Source organism: Cryptomeria japonica, chromosome 8 (genome assembly GCF_030272615.1).
Source record: "Cryptomeria japonica chromosome 8, Sugi_1.0, whole genome shotgun sequence".
NCBI classification, from domain to species: Eukaryota; Viridiplantae; Streptophyta; class Pinopsida; order Cupressales; family Cupressaceae; genus Cryptomeria; species Cryptomeria japonica.
This window is the reverse complement of record NC_081412.1, coordinates 16,595,468-16,614,725: the sequence shown is the minus strand read 5'-3', so window position 1 is coordinate 16,614,725 and position 19,258 is coordinate 16,595,468.

Below are 19,258 nucleotides of genomic sequence, written 5' to 3'. Positions count from 1 at the left end.
CCTACTACCTCGACCAAGAAATGATACTACTATGCTCGATGATGAAAATAAAGCACTGTGAATAATCTATGGAATGTCATTTCATCTCATCTGTATATATTGCATTCCATCCATCTATAAATTTATATAGCTACATATCATTCATACATAGTAATGAAAATGCATACTCTCTTTTGTTGATCCTCTTCCAAAGGCATGAATCCTTGGTTCTCTATACCTTATATCTAACATTGAATCCAACCCTCCCTATCCAGGTCATCATTATAAATCACATACCCTACATCATGTGCCATCAACCCAATCAAGCCACATTCATCACCATCCATCTCTAATAGGAGGGGTTGTGTTTCCCATTCTAAGTCATCCTATAAGCCAAGCAAGTTACTCTATCTACATGGGTACATCGACTCACACACACCTAGACTATCAATAGATACTCTGATCAAGTAACTTCAAGTCTCAATAGGTAATCAATCATGGCAAACCACTACAACAAGCATTTATCATAATGACCTTAGTCTCAATAGGGCTTCTATGATTCACCACAACCAACCTACAATGAAAATCCTATCAATTGATCAACCAATCAAACACAATTAAAACAAATAGTTACATCAATTGTCTAAGTCTCAACGAGTATTTTTCTTCAGATACCTTGACTTCATCAGGAAATTACATCAATTGTCTAAGTCTCATCAAGTCACTTTGATTCACTTACTTAGACTTTATCTTGTCCAAGTGAACAACTGACATCAACTGTCATGCTTTGACTCAACTGGGGCAATTTAACTGATTGCACCAGATTGTCCAGCCAATTTTGATCAAATGTATGGCATCAATCAAAAGCACACACTACCTTTGCACTGTATCTCTTGCATGACCTAAGGGTACTCATTGGCTTGCCTTTTCTCTGTTTTACTCCTATTTTCTCCCATTCTTTCACCATTATTGCTAAATTCTTCTATTTTACCTCCCCTCCATTTCTTTCTCTTTTTCGAGAGATCACCTGATTTTTCAAAATTCTTTCAGCCCATCTCTCGAGGGGGCATACCACCCACTAAATTAAATATTTATGGGGCATATTTCTTCACACCTATTTTTGTTTCTTTGAAATGACGCGATAAACCGCACTGTCTCAAAGAGGGGCAAATGTAGTCACATAAATCTGTCCACTTAATTAAATAAATATTTACTATTTATTTGATTATTTAACCATCAATAACCAATTAATTAAATTGAATATTTAATTAATTCATCCTCAAACTCTTCTCCTATTAATTAAATAAATTATTTAGTTTATTTAAATTAATTCATTAAATCACATTCTAAAACAATTAATTAAATAAATAAACATATTTATTTAACTTTAACCCCCTTTGTCATTTAAATAAATAATCAAATGTTTATTTAAACCCCTAAACTACCCCCCACTTGCATTCTCCTACAAATGCAAGTTGCACCTATTTGATAGAAATAAATGAATTTTATTTTAATTAAAATCTTATTTTCTCTCACCCACCAAACCCACTCACTCTTCTAACCATGTTCTAGACTCTTCTAACCACCTGCTAGACTCTTCTAACCCCTTCTAATTAGCCTAACTCATCCCCAAAATATTGTCACATTCCTATGAAACTTGAAGTCACTTCTCAAAGCCTCCAAAGTCTTTGAAAAGCATTCAATGCTTTGTGTCTCCAACAAGTTAACCCTTAAAGTCTTCCAAACCACTTATGGCTCTTACATGACCATTAATGGTTAACTCAACCCACCCGCATGGTTAGAGACTTTCCCTCTAACTTAACCCCCATATAACCCATGTGTCTCTTCAACCATTCATTTATTTGACCATGGTTATCCCCACTAACTCTTGCAGAAGAGTTTGTCCATTGGATAAAAGCATTATTAATTAGATAAAAGCTTTATCCATTAACTCAAGCTTAACCAAACCCTCCCAGAGTAACCCTCGGGTCATTTCAAGCATTTAATGCTTCTTCCCTCTCCTCTCAAACCATCTCATGATGACATTTGTCATCCTAGGATTGGGTTGAAAGCCCTCACATATATCATGAACCTTTCAATCTTGACCCTTGTTGAAATTACTCAATCTCAACCATCCATTTCTATATTTTTCCTATAAATAGAGCCCATTTCCTTCATAATCCAGATCTAGAAATCTTGTATGTATCTAAGTTATAGTGAATTTGAGAGAGCATTTTAGAGTAAAATCATAATCAACGTTGTCTTTTGGTTAAAATTGATAATAGCTTAATTAACTCATGTTCTCTCATTCTTAGCTTTCATTTGCATATTTTCATAATCATTCTTCAATCTTGAATCTCCATTAGACTTCCATAGTAGTGCAAAGATGAGAGCTACACTCATGTGGAACTTGCAGAGGAGAGGAACAAGGGAGGATCAGCTATGAGCATCTTGGTTACCGTTTGGAGGAGTGTAGTTTATCTCTTTTGTATTTGCATGCTTTCCATTTCATGTTTAATATCTCTCTTGATATGCTTGCTTAGGATAGTCTTTTGTTGCTAACACTAATGTGTGAATTTTCTTCTTGTGTTTTTGTGTTTCCATCACCATTCTAATGCTTTTTACAATGCATCAATTTCCTTAACTTTAGAATTTATAGTAGAGGATGAAGAGAGACCTTGATGTTTTACATCCTGTTGATTCCTTGTTTGCACAACACACGAAGGATCCTCGAAAGTAACAAAAATGTCACCTCCTCTTTCTAAATCTAACTCATACTCTAGGAAGTGGATTTCAGAGTCACCAGGTTGCCACAAAGATTCTTCTTCACATAGTTCATTTGAAATCTCTTTCAAACTAGTCAACTGTGCATATCGCACCATTTTAGGAAAAGAATTTCCATCATCCTCATCTATAAGATGAAAAACACACATACTCCCTTTTGGTGGTGGGGCTTGAATTGCAAATCTTTGTTGGGTCAGGGGTAATTGTAAAGATGTGTTTCAAATCCCCAGAGAATGATTGGTATTTCTCCTAGGTATGTCTTAATAAGGTGATGAAAAAGATGTACTTGCTTTAGGTAGATGTCTCTTAAGAGTTATCACATCATTCATCAACCTCTGGATTATAGGATCTGAAGAAGTAGAAGGTTGAGCATTGGGTATCTATACTTCTCTCTTCCACTTTCCTACAGTGATCAAGTCATCTTCCAATTCAACGACAATAGTTCTGGCATCATTCAAGTATGCCACTCTCTGTTTGCGGATCAAAAAACTTATCTCTGAAGGCATGAAATTTATAAAAAAAAAAATCAGATTATCATCTAAAGGTTTCTGATTGATGGGAATTTTATGTACAATATTATCAAATTTTGCTACGAAATCTCTCATTGATTTCAGGATCTCTTTTTTGAACTAGGCCAATTGAGCTAAAGAGAGTGTTCATCCTCTGCTACTTTTAACCTTGCTTCAAACTTGTTTTCAAGTCCTGCCAATTCGTTATTACACCATTCGGTAGGTGATAGAACCAGTCCGCAACAACTTCATTTAACATTTGTACATATAGCCTTACTGCAACATCTTTATGTTGGACAACTATTATACCACATGCAACATTGAACGCATTCAAGTGTTCATCAACCGATGTCCTCCCATCACCACTATAGCCCCCCAAGGATTGTTTAATGCCATTGGAAGAATGATATTGAGAGGGTTTGGGTTGATTATATTGGGTAAAGTAACACCATGCAAGGTTAAAGTGTGAAAAACCAAGGATACAGTGAATGAAGGGGATGCAGAAGGAGATCTAATTCTTACTCACCTCCAAGGTGAAAAGGAGGGCTGAAAATTTAGGTTCTACGATTCTCAAAAAATAGAGTCAACTATCCCTTCTCGCCTTTGAGACCTAGTGTACCTTCTTGACTCGAGTCTATCTATAATGCAAAACTTTGATGACACCTAAAGATTCTTAAAAATTGACAATCCAATTCTTGATATTCTATAACTAAGCAACCAATCTTGTGATTCGACCTCCCAGCAAAGTCTCCAAAAATCTGTTGGTTAAAAGATTTGCCCTTTCTTTAAATTATGTATGAATTATAAAATTGACTCGGCACACCCCTTTATGAAAGGAAAAAAATTGAAGGAACAGTGGGGTGAAACAATTTAAAGTTCATCCTTTGCATTAGAGGGTAGCTTCTCATGAGATTTACAATGAATTTTTATGCAAAAAATTTAGAAATGAATACACTTTTCACCAGAAAGCGCAAAGGGCTTTCGTATTCATTCATCAACACAAAAGAATACTATAAAGATCTATTTTCAAATGTAGAGCTCATAGACTTCTACTTCCACACATGTTCATTCAATAAACTCAAAGTATTGTAAATGTTGATCGATTCTCACTCATGCCTCATAGGATAGGGGGGATCAATGCCACTTAAACAATGATGGATTTTCTTGTAAGTAACAAAATCAATGAATTCACAAACACGGAAGAACTTGTATTGAAATTATATTTTTTGCACATCAGCAAACATGCCAACTGAGGTTGTTAATTCTTCAAACACATAGATTTTAATATTGCACCAAATTACATTTCATACAAATACCAGAGATATCAGTTCTGAGAATTTCAAAGAAAATCAAATCTATTCCTCCAAATCAAATTTTTTCGGACCCTTCCTTAAACTTACTTACATATATAGCCCCCGGGCCAATAGTTTGTTACATAATAACTCCAAACCTTTAACTCTAACCTAGATTCAAAGAAACCATTTAATTGAAACTAAATGAAACTAAATAAACAATAGTTGTAGATTGGTTAACAGGTCATCGATTTGTTGATCAAGACTTCACTGTGGAAGAGGTGGCCGACGATTTTCCTCCTTTTTTGTGGAGCTGCGCATGTTATGCCACTCCAGATGTGCTACTAAGAAATTCAAGATAACTTGAAAATATGGGAGTCTAATGTGTAAGATGCATTGCTTCTAGACCTCCTTATCCATATTCACCTGCAACACTTTAGCTTTATGTGCCTCTAAGTGGTCAAAGCAAACTGTGAGCATTGACTCTATTCTAGCCACTTTTGAAAAATCATCTGTGGTCAAGGACCTTGTTTCCCTGATGAGCTATATTCTCTCCTTGAATATTTTTTCCATGTCTACAGCAGCTTCAATTGTCTGAGCATCTTCCTTCATGATTTGGATGTCAATGCATTTAAGATCCTTCTGCATTATGTCAATTAGATCTATTAGCCCTTTAAGCAACCTTGTAGATTCCTCATGGCCTTGTTTGATGATAGAATTTCTCCACTCTATATTTTTCCTTGACACATAAAGTACATTATCATCAAAATTTTCCATAGGTTTCTTAGCTAGGAACTTCATTATGCCAAACTTCTGCACATCATTAACTTGCACTAGTATTTCCATCCCTTTAATCCTTCCCTTTTCCCAAGCAACAACTTCTAGCTCTAACTCCTTACTTACGGTTACAACATCTTCATACACTTTAACCAAGCTGGCAATATAATCTGAACCCTACTGTACTATAAGATCAAGCCATTCATTGAACATCGCTACTACCATTTTGTTCCTCTGAACCTGATCTAACAACTTTTGGTTCACCAGCGATTTGGGATCAAAAGATAGTGTCATTTATGACAGGGGTTGAGGGCTTGGATGATGTATGGCGTTAATGTATTTGACCATCTGGGTGATGATATGTTTTAGCTCCTTTTTATCTTTCTCATCCTTCGAAGACCTAGAAATCATCCTCTTTGTGGACGATTCCAGGTGCTTAACATCAACTGCCCATGAAGCAATTACCAAATCAATTTTCTCCATAGTGAAATCATCTTCAATGGCCTTGTCTGAATCTCCACCTAGGATAGGTTTAGCTATTTCAGCTATCTAATGACCCGTAGCCTTGTCTACTTCCACCATTGCCTGTGCTTTGAGTTTCTTTGGCTTAGACACTTTTCCGAGGAACTTTCTCATCATATCTTCCATGGGAATTGTGATAGGGATAACATTATGTTTTTTCCCAATCGAAGCTCCTAACCATCATGGAGTGCTTGAAGTTTCTTTAGATGGTGGAGGTGTCTGATCACTCAGATAATCAACAATAGTTAGGGTGTTCATTGGATTCGGTTCTTCTTCTAGTTCTTTGCCTATATCCACATCTTTTATTGGAGGGTTATTCAATTCCTATTGATCCATTATCACTTCAGCTTCTTCACTCCGATCCAAGTCTACAACAATTTGATTCAACACTGGCTCTTTGCTCTTCTTTTCACTTCTTGAGTGAGTAACTCGAATTGATGAAGAACTCAATGGAGATCTTTTTGATCTTCTAGGTTGAACTTCTTCAACAATTGACTTTGTATCACCTACAACATCAACAATCTTGTTAGAGGTAGAAATAGGAAGTTGATTTGTAGCACATGCGAACCAATTGCTAGTTCATGGGAAGGCATGAGTGATCCTTTTCTAAATTTTGGATCCCTTAGCCATTTTTCTGTTCTCCTTATGACATTAAAGGTCCTAGACCAAATTTTTTCATCTTCCCTCTTGTCCTAGTCAATCTCAAGAATCGACTATCCTTGAACATTCTTACTAAATTCAGAATCCAAAACATCCTCAACTGTTTCTTCCTGTACACCAGACACATTGATGGGAAGTCTTATGGTAATTACCTATTGTAGAATGAATCTTGATCATAATCTCTTTCTCACTTCAAACTCATCACTAAATTTTTCCCTATAATCTTTCAAATGGGGTTCATGATCAAAATGATCATCCACATTCAGATTTTCCATAGCATATCCCTTGTTGTCAAACTTTTGCCTAGCAATGTAAGGCTACAAATTCATCTTCTTAAATTCTAACTCTAAGTTCAAAGCATCAGACACCGATTTACAACTGTAATATCCAAGTTCAATTGGAAAAACAACTCTGGATTTACCCTTTGTTCCTAACTTTTTGTCAATATGAGCCAATTGTCTGCTCACTTCAATGAGTACATAGCTCTCAAAGGCATATCTGGGTAATTTGAATGGTTCACCCTCAAAACCACCCACTCAAAGATATGTAAATCTAGGAAACTAAAAGAAAAATATTCCATAGATGCTAATCAATTTCATGGCTTCAACTAATATTATTTTATTAATATCACCTTGTAATTCAAATGCTAGTCTTCCTACAAAGACATCATTCCATCTGGTGAAATGCTCTACATATCTTTGTTGTTGTAGTAAAGGGTAATAGTCATAGACTTTCATGCCATCTACCCATGGTTCACTATGCAGTCCATGCCAATCTCTAGTGTAGGCTAATATGTAGAATAAATAAGAAGCATGTAGAAGCTAGACATACCCACAAAATTGTTCAAACCCTCATGGAGCTTTGTACAATCACTTGTGCTCAGTAAAGGTATTTTTCACCTGATAGCAACACCTAGATATAGAAATACATCCAGTCCTCCCAATAAAAGGAATGTGAGTCCCCTTTAGCCTGTTCAATAATATAACAATATCTCGCACTTCTATAATGAAGTGTTCTCTGGTAAGGGGCTTTAGTAGCTGAGACCCACCCTTTTGAACTTTTAGAAGCCAATTTCTTGCAATAACACTATTGTATATGCTTCTATTCTCTGAGAAGAATGCATATGAGGTCCTAATTGACCAGTCTTCGTATGGCTCCTTATGTGGGATCCCCATCGTAGCCATTACTATTTCTCTGTTAATATCCACTAACAACTCGCCGCTACTGGTTCTAATGCACCTATTTTTAGTGTTGTATCTATTCATGCATGCTATTACCAAATCTGGGCAAGGGGCAGCAATTGGAAAAGAAGCAGCTTCAATCAAACCACTTCTTACTATCCTCTCCATCATTGAATGAGCTCTAGTATTTCTGGCCCTTTCTAAGAAATCTCCCAGGTTGACTTGAGCCAAAGAAGTGTCATCTAACTCTGGAAGTATGCTCACCAAGCATGATGTCTGTCCAAGTTTTAGATGTATCGGCCTCATAATGACCACTTCTACTTTTATCAAACAATTCTAAAGCAAGATAGAATTCTATTCCAACAAACCAAAGATTTCTCCTACACTGATAGACCTTCTGAACTAAAGAAATATAATATAGGGAAATTGTCTAAACTCACCTGTTACCACCATGAATCTATGAAACCCTCTCAGTAAAGTGAAGCTGAAATTACCTTGGGTGTCACCAGCTCATTCAATTATAATAGCTACAACATTTACAATTTGTTTAAGAATTCACATGTCTTTTAGAACAAACGAGAAAAAATATGAGAAAAAATATACACATGCCTCATAATGATTCATTCAAACATGTGAGGTAACAGTGATGATTGGAAACCTGGCACTTTCTTAATTTCTCATCACCTTCACACAAATAGTTAATGATTTCGTGATTTCTTTCCAAATTTAGGATTTTAAACTATTAGATGTCGGGAATATTCCTTTTGCCGCGCCACCTCCAGTGTTATTAATATTTGTTGAGTCAACATGGAATGAACCTTTTGAACCTTGAACCAATGATTCAAGTTCATTGAGAGAGAAAACATAAAAATTTCCAACTTGTAGCTCAAAAAAATACCGGGAACGAGCAATAACCATAACAAACAAAAGAAAAGACTTTGAACTTTGAACTGTTGAAGAAAAATACAAATGCTTCAAAGTTCAAGTTCAATACCGACTTAATCAAATTTATGCTTGCTTGTTAAATAACATTGCATAGCCATGATTCACGCAAGAGAATCGTTTGAACCTTGAACCATAAAGGTTCAAGGGTTCAAAGTTCAAAAACAAATTACAACAATGCGCTTGATTTTCCATAAGACAAAGCCGTGAAGAACATTACTTAAAGCACGCTTTGAACCTTTAACCTTTGAATTGATTAAAGGTTCAACAACTTAGGTTCAAAGGGTGGAGACATAAGACCGAAAAGGAAAGAAATACGAAAGGCAACCTCCAAGCTTGAAATTTTAATGAAAAATTGAGGGGATGCTAACACTTTGTTATTGTTGCAGTTTATCAAATGTATTTTGTGATTAAGTTTGTAGATCTTGTAAAAATTTGTTCAACCCTCTCCCCCTCTTAGTTTTCCTTCGTTATTGTTGCCAATAGAAGTTAATTCAAATGCATACAAAAAAAATTATGTAGTACGGAATACACCTCTGTCCAAATTAAAATTACTTTGAATTAAAAAATAAACTTAAAAAAATATATTAATAAGAAATTACAAAAAAATATCCATCCACTAGATATCAGTGTGACAAATATATATTTTAAAAAATAGAATTTTCTTCTTGCTATAAAAAATGTTATGCACTATAGAATAAATGTCGATTCTAAAAAATGCTGATTGTTGTAAATATTAAGTTATTAAAAGTTACATAACAATATGGGCAATTCATTTCTAATTATTTTGAAAAAATAAAATACTTAGAATCTATATGAAAAATGTCACAAATTATTTGTTTACTTAATTTTCAAATTCTGAATGGTTTAGTTGCTATAAGTGTTAGAAAGTAAAGATCTGGTGCAAAATGTTGCTTTCAGTCTAAGGTTTGGCCAAAAAATATAACCCAGTATGATGGGATTGCCTAACTCACATTGTGCATACAATTTTAAATTTCATTGTTCCTAGTTCTAGAGAAGTGATCAATTTTCAAACTACAAGCATTTTATCTTGTCCTAGGAGACTGCATCTTAGCCCACAATTCCATTTAGGGAGCAGTGAGCTTCCTTGGCAATGAGCCTAATTTTTTTTTGTAGAGACATGTTTCATATATAGTGAGTTAATCCTAACTATGTTTTTTTCCTTCTTGGTTTTTCCACGTAAAAATATTGGTGTTCTTATGTTGTGGATGTTGTGCTTCATTTCTACTTTTGCTAGCCTAAATTAATAGTTCTAAAATTTAATGAAAGGATAAAAATTGATTATGTTGATTCACCCCCCTTTCTCTCAACATTTGAGTGTATTCAAAAGATGGTATCAAAGTAAGGTTGCTAAGGCAATGACCTAACAATTAAGGTAGATCCTACATTTGAACACAAATTTCTACTATTATGTTGAATGATAAGATTCTTCTCGAGGTAGATCTTGAGGCAATGAAACCTGCTAGATGGGATATTGATCTTGCTAATTGTGAAATAGATTTAGAAGGACAACTCCAGTCTATGCTTGATGATTTAGATAATTCCAGAGTAAAAAGTGAAGAATACAAGAACAAATTCAATAAGGTAGAAAGGATAATCATCAAGCTAAAGGCTCAAGTTTCAAAAAATAAGGAATGCAAGGACAAACTTAGTATTGCAAAAGAAAAAATTACCAAGATGAAGGATGAAGGAACTAGAGTCTATAATGATGATCTCAAAAAGGTAGAAAATGACTATGGGTAAATCTAAAGATTCAAATTGAAGAAGGAAACAAGATTGAAAATTTGTGAGGACCAAACTTAATGATAAGACAAAAGAGTGCACAAAGCTTGAGAAGGAAATTGTTGATCTAAAAATGGAATTGAAGGATGCAAAAGAACAAGTGTAGAATAGTTTGAAACTTAGAGGAGGTAGTTGCATGCTTGATGAGATTCTTAGTTGTCACAAACCACATAGGAGTATGAGTGGTCTTACCTTTGAAAGGGAAGATTTGTTCTAAGGACAAGAAAGAAAAAGATAAGGTTCAAAGTGAATCCAAGGAGACAAAGAAAAATGAAAATAACTTTACTCAAGTCTAGAACAAGAGGAATAACTTGAAGAAATCAACTCCTAATCAATCTTCTCAAACCAAGTATCCTCAAACTTTTAATGTAATTTTTTTCTTGTAATAAGATTGGGCATAGGTTGCAGGATGCATAAGGAGGATGAACATAAACTCATTTAAGCCCTCTAGACCTCAACCCTTTAATGGTCAGTGTTATGCATGCAACAAATATGGTCTAATGTAAGAATGAGTGCAAATGATTTTCATCAGAGTATTACATGTTATAACTACAAAAAATGGGGGCATGTTGCTAAATTTTGTAGAGGAAAGAATGTTAGGACATCTGATTCAAACAAAAATGTTGGTCGGATAAATAAAGAAGTAGAAAATATGTTGGTAAAGAAGATAACAATATGAAGGATGTATTTGTACCTTAAAATGGTGCAGATAGTTCTTCCAGACACTAAATTGAAAAGATATCCATTCAACAAGAGTTATATCTACAGAACTTTAGAACCCTTGAGAAGCAAAGATGCTAAAATCTTTAGCATAATGATCTAAGATGCAATAAACATGATGTGTTTTTCAAAGAAAAATGATCCTCTTGTAGAGGATTGTAGATCCTTAAGGAGATCTATGCTACAACAAAAGAGTTAAAAGTTTTTAAAAGAAGATGATAAATTAATTAAAAAAAGATAGGATGGATGGAAATTCTATATATGCTACAGTTGGTCATTTTTTATCTCATTTGAAGAAAACAAGAATGAGGGTAGAGTTAAGGACAAAACAAGATTGCAAGTGTGTCTACATTTATTATTCCAAGTATTTTTAGTTTTCTTTGAAACCCTAAAGACTAAAATTTAATAACATGGCTACTCTTAGGGTTGTAGATATTGTGGACAAGCTAAGACCCTATTCAAGAAATGTCCTTTCAAGTCCATTATAAACAATCCAGACGATGCATTTCCACAAGTTCCTATTGATGTTATCCACACCAAGGATGTGTGAATGTGTACACTCATGCTCATTTGGAAGTGTACAATAGCATAGAAATAAGGCATTTTAGAGTAGATAATTTGTTGGATGATGAATTTATTCTAAAACTAGAGTATGTTGGTATGGGTGAGAAAAAGTTGGATATCTGGAGCTTATTTTCTATGTTTTACCAATAATAAATAATCAGAATTATACTGAGATATATACATGAATAATTCATTTGGTTAGACAAACCTTACATGATAACCAATGAAGCTATAAGGGAGGTTACTAGTCTGTCTTCCACCAAAGAAGTCCCTAAAATTAAATTAATAAATGAGGATATGATTACAAAGTTAATGGGAGTGAAATTTGACAAAAGGGCACTTATCATTGATGACATTGTTGACCTAGGTGTTAGGTATGATTCCCTTTGAATTGGATACAAAGTCTACTTTACCAACAAAGAGGGCTCTACATCTACAATAGTCATATATACTGCATATCAAATGGTGAAAGAAGGTAAAGATGTTGATCAGTGTGAGCTCTTAAGACAACAACTGGTGGAGAATTCACACAAGACTAAGGAGATAAGGTACCCATTTTGGTATGGATCTTTGATTATCTATGAAATGCTTTATTTAATAAGAGAATTTCCAAGGGCTAAGAAAATTGTATAGAGAAATGATATATTAGTAGGTTCTTATATTAGAAATCATATTCATAGATTTCTAGATGGAAAGGCTAGTAATGCTATCTATTGGGGATTTTTCAAGACTTTATAAGATGAAATGAATATGAGATACATGATACCTAGAGAGGTAGAAGAATCTTATAAAGAGGTGATCAAATTAATGGTTGATACGGATAACTATTACATGGAATCTATTGAGCCTAGGAATTCAAGGATTCCTAAGTTACCACATAAGGTCTCTAGACCTGAATGGGTTGAATATGAAGCCATATTGATCAAGAAGTTACCCTTAGACCCTAATGAAAAAATATTTGGAACCTATGAAGGGATAACAAGTACTTCAAGGAAAAAGAGGGTGGATGAATAATTTGAGAAAATGAAAGGTGATCTAGAGAAGAAGCTTGGTATACCATCTAAAATTATTATTGAATAATATAATATTGTTGTAGATACCCCACAATCACCTAAAGTACCTAGGAGAACATGCACATTTACTCCTATTACCACAACTCCCACAACTACTCAAAATCCAACAAGAAAAAAGAGGTCTACTTCAGCCATTTTGGAGAAAGCTTAGGCTCAAATAGAGAAGAAGAAACCAAGGAAGAAGCAACAAGCCAATTTAAGGGAGAAGCTCAAATGATTGATGTTGGTGAAGAAGAAGAAGAGGAAGAAGTAAGAGGCTTTGAGTTTAGAAGAAGAGAAAAGAAAACCATACTAAATGAATGAGAAGAAATATTCAAGAAAAAGGACAAGGGCAAGAAAAAATTGAAGAAAGAGACAAATATATATAAGAAAAATCCTTCAAGGTCTCCTCAAGAAGAGACTTATAAAGTAGATGACATCCTAAATACAATAGAATGTCATGGTGCCCTACAAGATATAGCCTTGTTCCACCCGAATGTGCTAATGTATAATCAAAAATTTATTGAGCAAACATTTATAATGTACATAATAAAATTCAATGCATCTTTAAGTGACATTATTGACAAACTTTTGGAGACCCTAGCTAATGCATTAATTTAAAAGAGAGAATTCAATCAAGCTATAGGAAAAAAAAAAAAAAAGAAGCCATCAAACAAGTTGGCCCTACCTTATCTAAAGAAAATTTATTGCAATTACTACATAGAGGCAAACATAAGAATTGAGAGAAAAACATAGTATAAAATCTCTAATGAGTACAAGTGAAGAGGATAAAGAAAAATTCTAGAAGGAAATAGAAGAATTTACAACCAATATTTTAAAGGAAATGAAGGAAGGAGATATATTTGTAGAGATTCAAGCTCATCATGATGACAATGATTTGGAAGAAATCCCAAACATAAAATATATACACATATCTAATTTTGATCCTATAGTAATAGAGATGGGAGACAATGTTAAATAGACTAAGGAGACCCATCATTTGGAGATACCCAATATGGATTCTCTTAATATCAATAAAATAAATAAAGAATATGTTTCTCCTCTAGATTGTACTAATTATAATATATGGAAAAAATTTCTAGAAACCATCAAAAGTGTAGAAGAAACCAGTGTTGAAGTGAACCTTGATACTAAAGAGAATAGGGATGTTAGAGGAGAAGAAGAAAAGAAGAATGTTGATGTAGAAAATGATCGTGAAAAGGAAAAGTATTAAATAAATTATGAGGATACTACTATATAGAATGATTAGAATATTATTCTAGGGAAAGATAAGAAGCAATTTGCTTCCTCTAGTGGCACAAATAATGGAAAGGGATCATCTGATTCCTCCCTTTAAGGACTTCTTAGGTATTCAAATATTGTTCAAGCCTGTGGTAACTCCACTATTATTATAGATAACAAATCACAAGGGGAAAATTTACATATCAAAATTTTTCCCTCTCCATAAGTTTTAGTTAGGGGCATACTGCATGCATCTGCTAGAAAGGACTTGTTGAATATGTAAAGAAAGCTAGTCTCATTGATGAAACGGTTAAGATTATCAATGAAGGCTTATCAAAGGTTGATATTGATGTATCCATAGCTTCAAAACAATAATCAAAGTTATTAATACATTTAATTAAGGATCAATAAACTCATATAGAGAAGAAAGCCAAAGACAAGTCCCTAAGAAGATTCAATGATAAAAGGATTAGTGAGGTCCTTGACCAGTGTGCTAATGTGCACATCATATTATAGAAGAACCTAAAGAAGTTTAAGGGTTATATTGAAGATGCTATGGTTGTATATATCAATTTTGTCTAAAATGGATAGACCACACAAAAGACATAAAAGGATAGATTGACTCAATTGAGTCACAAATTTTTCATTTTGTTGACACATATGAGTCAGGTAAGGATAAGATGGCTCCATTAGAATCCAAACAAATAAACTTCATGAACAACTATTTTTGCTACTAGAGCAAAGAGATCAAATTAGAAAGTGACTTTTTTGCTAATAGATGAAGTTGATCTTAGGTTGGCTTCTTTAATTTGGTTAACATTTTGGGAGATGCAAAGCAAGTAGAATAGAAGATGAAATTTTTGGATAATATTGATATTGTTAAGGACTTACACATACAGTTTGAATGTCAAAATTGGATCCTTTCATCTACATAGGCTACATGGTATATGAATCTATTCGAGATCAAGAAAAAATTTAAACATGAATTGCCTTCCAAGAAGGCATAGTTAAGGTATGATTTAGTTATATAGTTTTTGTAGTGTTGGATGAACAATTGAATATTTTTGCATAATGTATCAGTTTTATTTAGGGATCTCCTTCTAAACGAGAGAATTTTGAGTTGATGCACCTTATTAGGGGGAGTAATTTTAGAATAATTCTTGACCAAACAGACATTTTTTTCCTTTTTCCTTGATGTCAAAGGAGGAGACAGTGTATAATTTGTACATGCAAAAGAGATATTGGTGAAAGAGGATAGTTTGTAAAGACAAACATGGTGTTTCCATCAATGACAAAGGGGAAGATTATTGGTAATATGTGTTTTCATTAATGCCAACTTGATGTTTGACAGTATGTATTGTCACTAAGGAGATAACTGGAGTAGAGAAATTGTTCCAATGATTAGAGATGTAAAAGAGTCTAGAGAATTACCTGATGACATTATACTGGTTCAATGAAAATGATATGGAGAAGATGGTGTCTATTACATGTTCTAGTTGTTTTGGTCATTGTCCACATACTTCAAGGGTGACAATACTATGATGTTTATGTTCAATACTTTGATTGGTTATCTAAGAGAATTCATCCAAGTACATAACAATATAGTTCCCTATGTATGTGTGTTGGTTTTTTCTACTATGTAGTCTTCCACCTTCCATAATTTGATGTGCAATTTTGGATTCAGGCTCTTAAGTATGTGATGTACAATTATATTAGTTTCTACATTGTAACTATCTTTACAAAAAAAGTTATAAGTGTAAGATCTTTGGTTATAAATGTATCAATGTAAGATGTTTTAGTTAGCTCACCAGAAGGCTCTGCATTCTACCACAATAATTGATATCACCTTGTAGTTTTGGGAGGATGTTGAGGATAGTGTATTAATTTGTGATAATTTTTTCAAGGTTGTTGGTGCTTTGGTGCATGGTATTCTTCATAATGATTTCATTTAGATGGTCTAGTCTTCACAATTTTTACTAGTGTAGTGATGATTTTCCCCTGCATTGACATGTAACGATTGACCTCTTCAGGAGATGTTTTAGGAAGGTTGTATATGGCCTCCAATACCTATTGGCATATGTGCCGAGCATGTTGACATGATGATATTGTGTTGTCATTAATGTCAATATGCTGAAGAGTGAACTGGTAATATGCTGAAGAGTGAACCAGTATATTGAAGTTAAGCAACTGGCAAAGTGAACTGGTAATATGTTGTGAACCGGTATATGTGCAAAAGGTGAAGCGGTATGCTTGTCCAAGTGAACCGGTATATTGAATGGTGAGCCGGTATATGGAATGTTCTCTATCAAGGTTTAATATGGTATGACTACCGGTTGGTAGTCCTAGCCTCAAGGTTTCCGGTTGAAGTGTTTCGAGCCTGTGTTATTCAACTGATGGCATTGTGTGATGAGTTAGTAGTGTAATGGAGATCAGATCATGTTGCCACGTTAGCCTCATGCGTGTGAAGGATCTTGCATGAAGGAGATTGATCCTATCTACCTCGGGAATGTGTGAAGCCTCTACAAATGGTGGAGAACACGTGATGGGTTATCGCCTCCATGAAGCGGTGAAGAACGAAGGATGGAGAATATCTTGAGATCTGTTCAAGACCATTGTATTCAAATGCAAAGTGTTCAATGGTTAGGATTGAACCAACTAAATTGCTCAACCTAAATGTTTAGGGTTTAAGGTTTGTCTTACTGACCTATCTATTTCCTATAAGGTCGATGTTGTGTTTCATGTTGTAGTTGTTGGCAAATGTTGTGTGTGTATCTAAGTGCAAAGATACATGATTCTTGCTAGACGAGATAAGAGGAGTGATACCTGCATAGTGTGTGTGCAAAAGGAAGGAACTAAAGCAGGTCTGTATTGGCATTGAGTGCTATTACCAGATCATTGTAATACCTGTTGATCTCTAACCACTTCAACAGTTGGAAAATTTCTTAACAGGGTAGCTTTAACCAGCTTGCTATAAATCCTTTAACAGGGTGACTCAAAGCCATTGAGTTCATAAAATCCTCTAACAAGGTAACCTCTAACAGGGTTTAACCCTTAACTGGGTATTCTAGCCATCCCTTAACCAGGTGATCCCTAACATGATTGGTTCCTAACAGAACCTATTGTAACAGTCTTTAACTGGGCTAGGCTCCTAACTGAGTGGACTTCTAAAGAGTTCAAAAAAATAGCTTGTGGGTATTCATCCCCACTGTGGTTTTTCCCAGTTGGGTTTCCACATGAAAAATATGTGTGTCATATGTGATGTCTTTTTCATGTGATGCTTTTTTGTTTTATGTCAAGTGGTGAATCATGTTGATCTAGCAAGTTATTATATTTCTAATGATAAATTACCTTTTTATGCACAAGGATAATGTGGAAATGAGGGTGTAGGTTGTGTGGTAAGATAAGTGTTTCTTGTTTATATCTTTCACAGTCTCATTGTGTTTAACTGGTAGTAATCTGGTTTATGACTAGTGTTAGTGATTGCCAGTCAAGTTCACTGTTTTCAGTCAAACCGATTCATGAAATTTTTTTGTGCCTATACTGATTCACCCCCCCTCTCAGTACTGGTTTGGTACTCACTGTTCATCATTGAGTTATCAATACCTTGTTATTTTTCTTCATGTTGTTTTGAGTTTCTACCACTAGGGTTTCACTCTGTGAATCTGGGTTATAGAACGTGTGTTCATGGCGTACTAAAGAATCCCCATATTTTCAAAAACTATTTCCCTAAACTTCTTTTTTGTCACCCCCTCCTAATACAAAGTCTAAATTAAAAGCCCCCCTATTTTTACCAAATATTGTATTTTTTCATAACCCAAATTAAAAAGCCTCCTATTTTCACTGATAGGCAATATATTGTACCCTCTTTTTTTGGATATTAAACCCTAATATGAATGCACGTGATATAATATTTCCTAGTTAGTGAAGCCCTCGTGGTTTCTCCCCATTGGTAAAGAGGTTAACAATAATTAGTCTTGATAGTGGTGTTGATAATTGACGAACATGATGTGTTCCTTGATTTGTGTTTGATTTAGACCTATTTAATTGGTATTGAAATTTATGTTATGGTATTTTTAGGGTTTAGTAATGTTCTTGATTGATCTAGAACCTAATTTTGTGGTTAATGTACAAGTTTGGATCTAAACAATTCTAGGTCACACATCACATTTGATAGGTCATATTTGAGTTGACCTAAGTGATATTTTGTTGGATGGTATGGAAGATGAATAAGGAAGAAAAAAATAGTGGTGAAGGAGTGAGAGTTGATGTGAAGTATTGTGATGTGCAAAATATATCAATAATATCTCAAATGATTATGAAGTGTGCATATTGTGTATGATAGAATAGTTTGGGCTATAAATAGGACTACTACAAGTATTTGTCAGATGGTTTTTCTTCGGTACTTTGAATAAATTGTGCATATTATTATAATTTTATTATTCCTTTCTTTGGAGAACCAATCTTTACATTGCATGCATTGTATCTTGTCTTAGGTAGTGTGCCTTAGCCTGCAAGTCCATATAGGGAGTCATGATCTTCCTTAGCAGTGAGCCTAAAATAATTTTTAAAAAAAACATGTTTCATATATAGTGAGTTAATCATCACAATGGTTTTTCCCTTCTTGGGTTTTCCATGTAAAAATCATGGTGTGTGGATGTTGTGCTTCATTTCTACTTTTGTTGATCTAAATTAATAGTTCTAAAAATTAATGAATAAATAAAAATTGAGGTATATTGATTCACCCCACCCTCTCAATATTTGAGTTTGTTAAACAAAAGATGCACTTAGAGAACAAAAAAATAATGTAAACAAAATTGGTAATTATACCCTCACAGTTCCTTATACCAACATTCCAAATTTTCTCATATTAACTTCTCCTTATTTACGTTTTATGACACATGGGAGAGCACATAAAATTCTCTTTCTACAATGATAGGTACTAACAAGATCATGCTTATCTCATAACCTCTTCAAATTCATTTAAATATTTTTTTTTTGTAAATGATATTTATTGATCTTTACAATTGAATGCATTCTAAGATCTTTTATGATCATTATATATTATCATCATTTGGTTGGTAAATTTTATGCATCTAAATAAGAAAAAAAACCATTATCTAGTGCATCACCTTATGATAGATTTATTTTTTAGTTTTATTCTCTCTTTTTTACCCACATCGTTAGAATAATCCTTTAAGAATCATAAGAAGAGCTAGATCCTAAGATCTTGA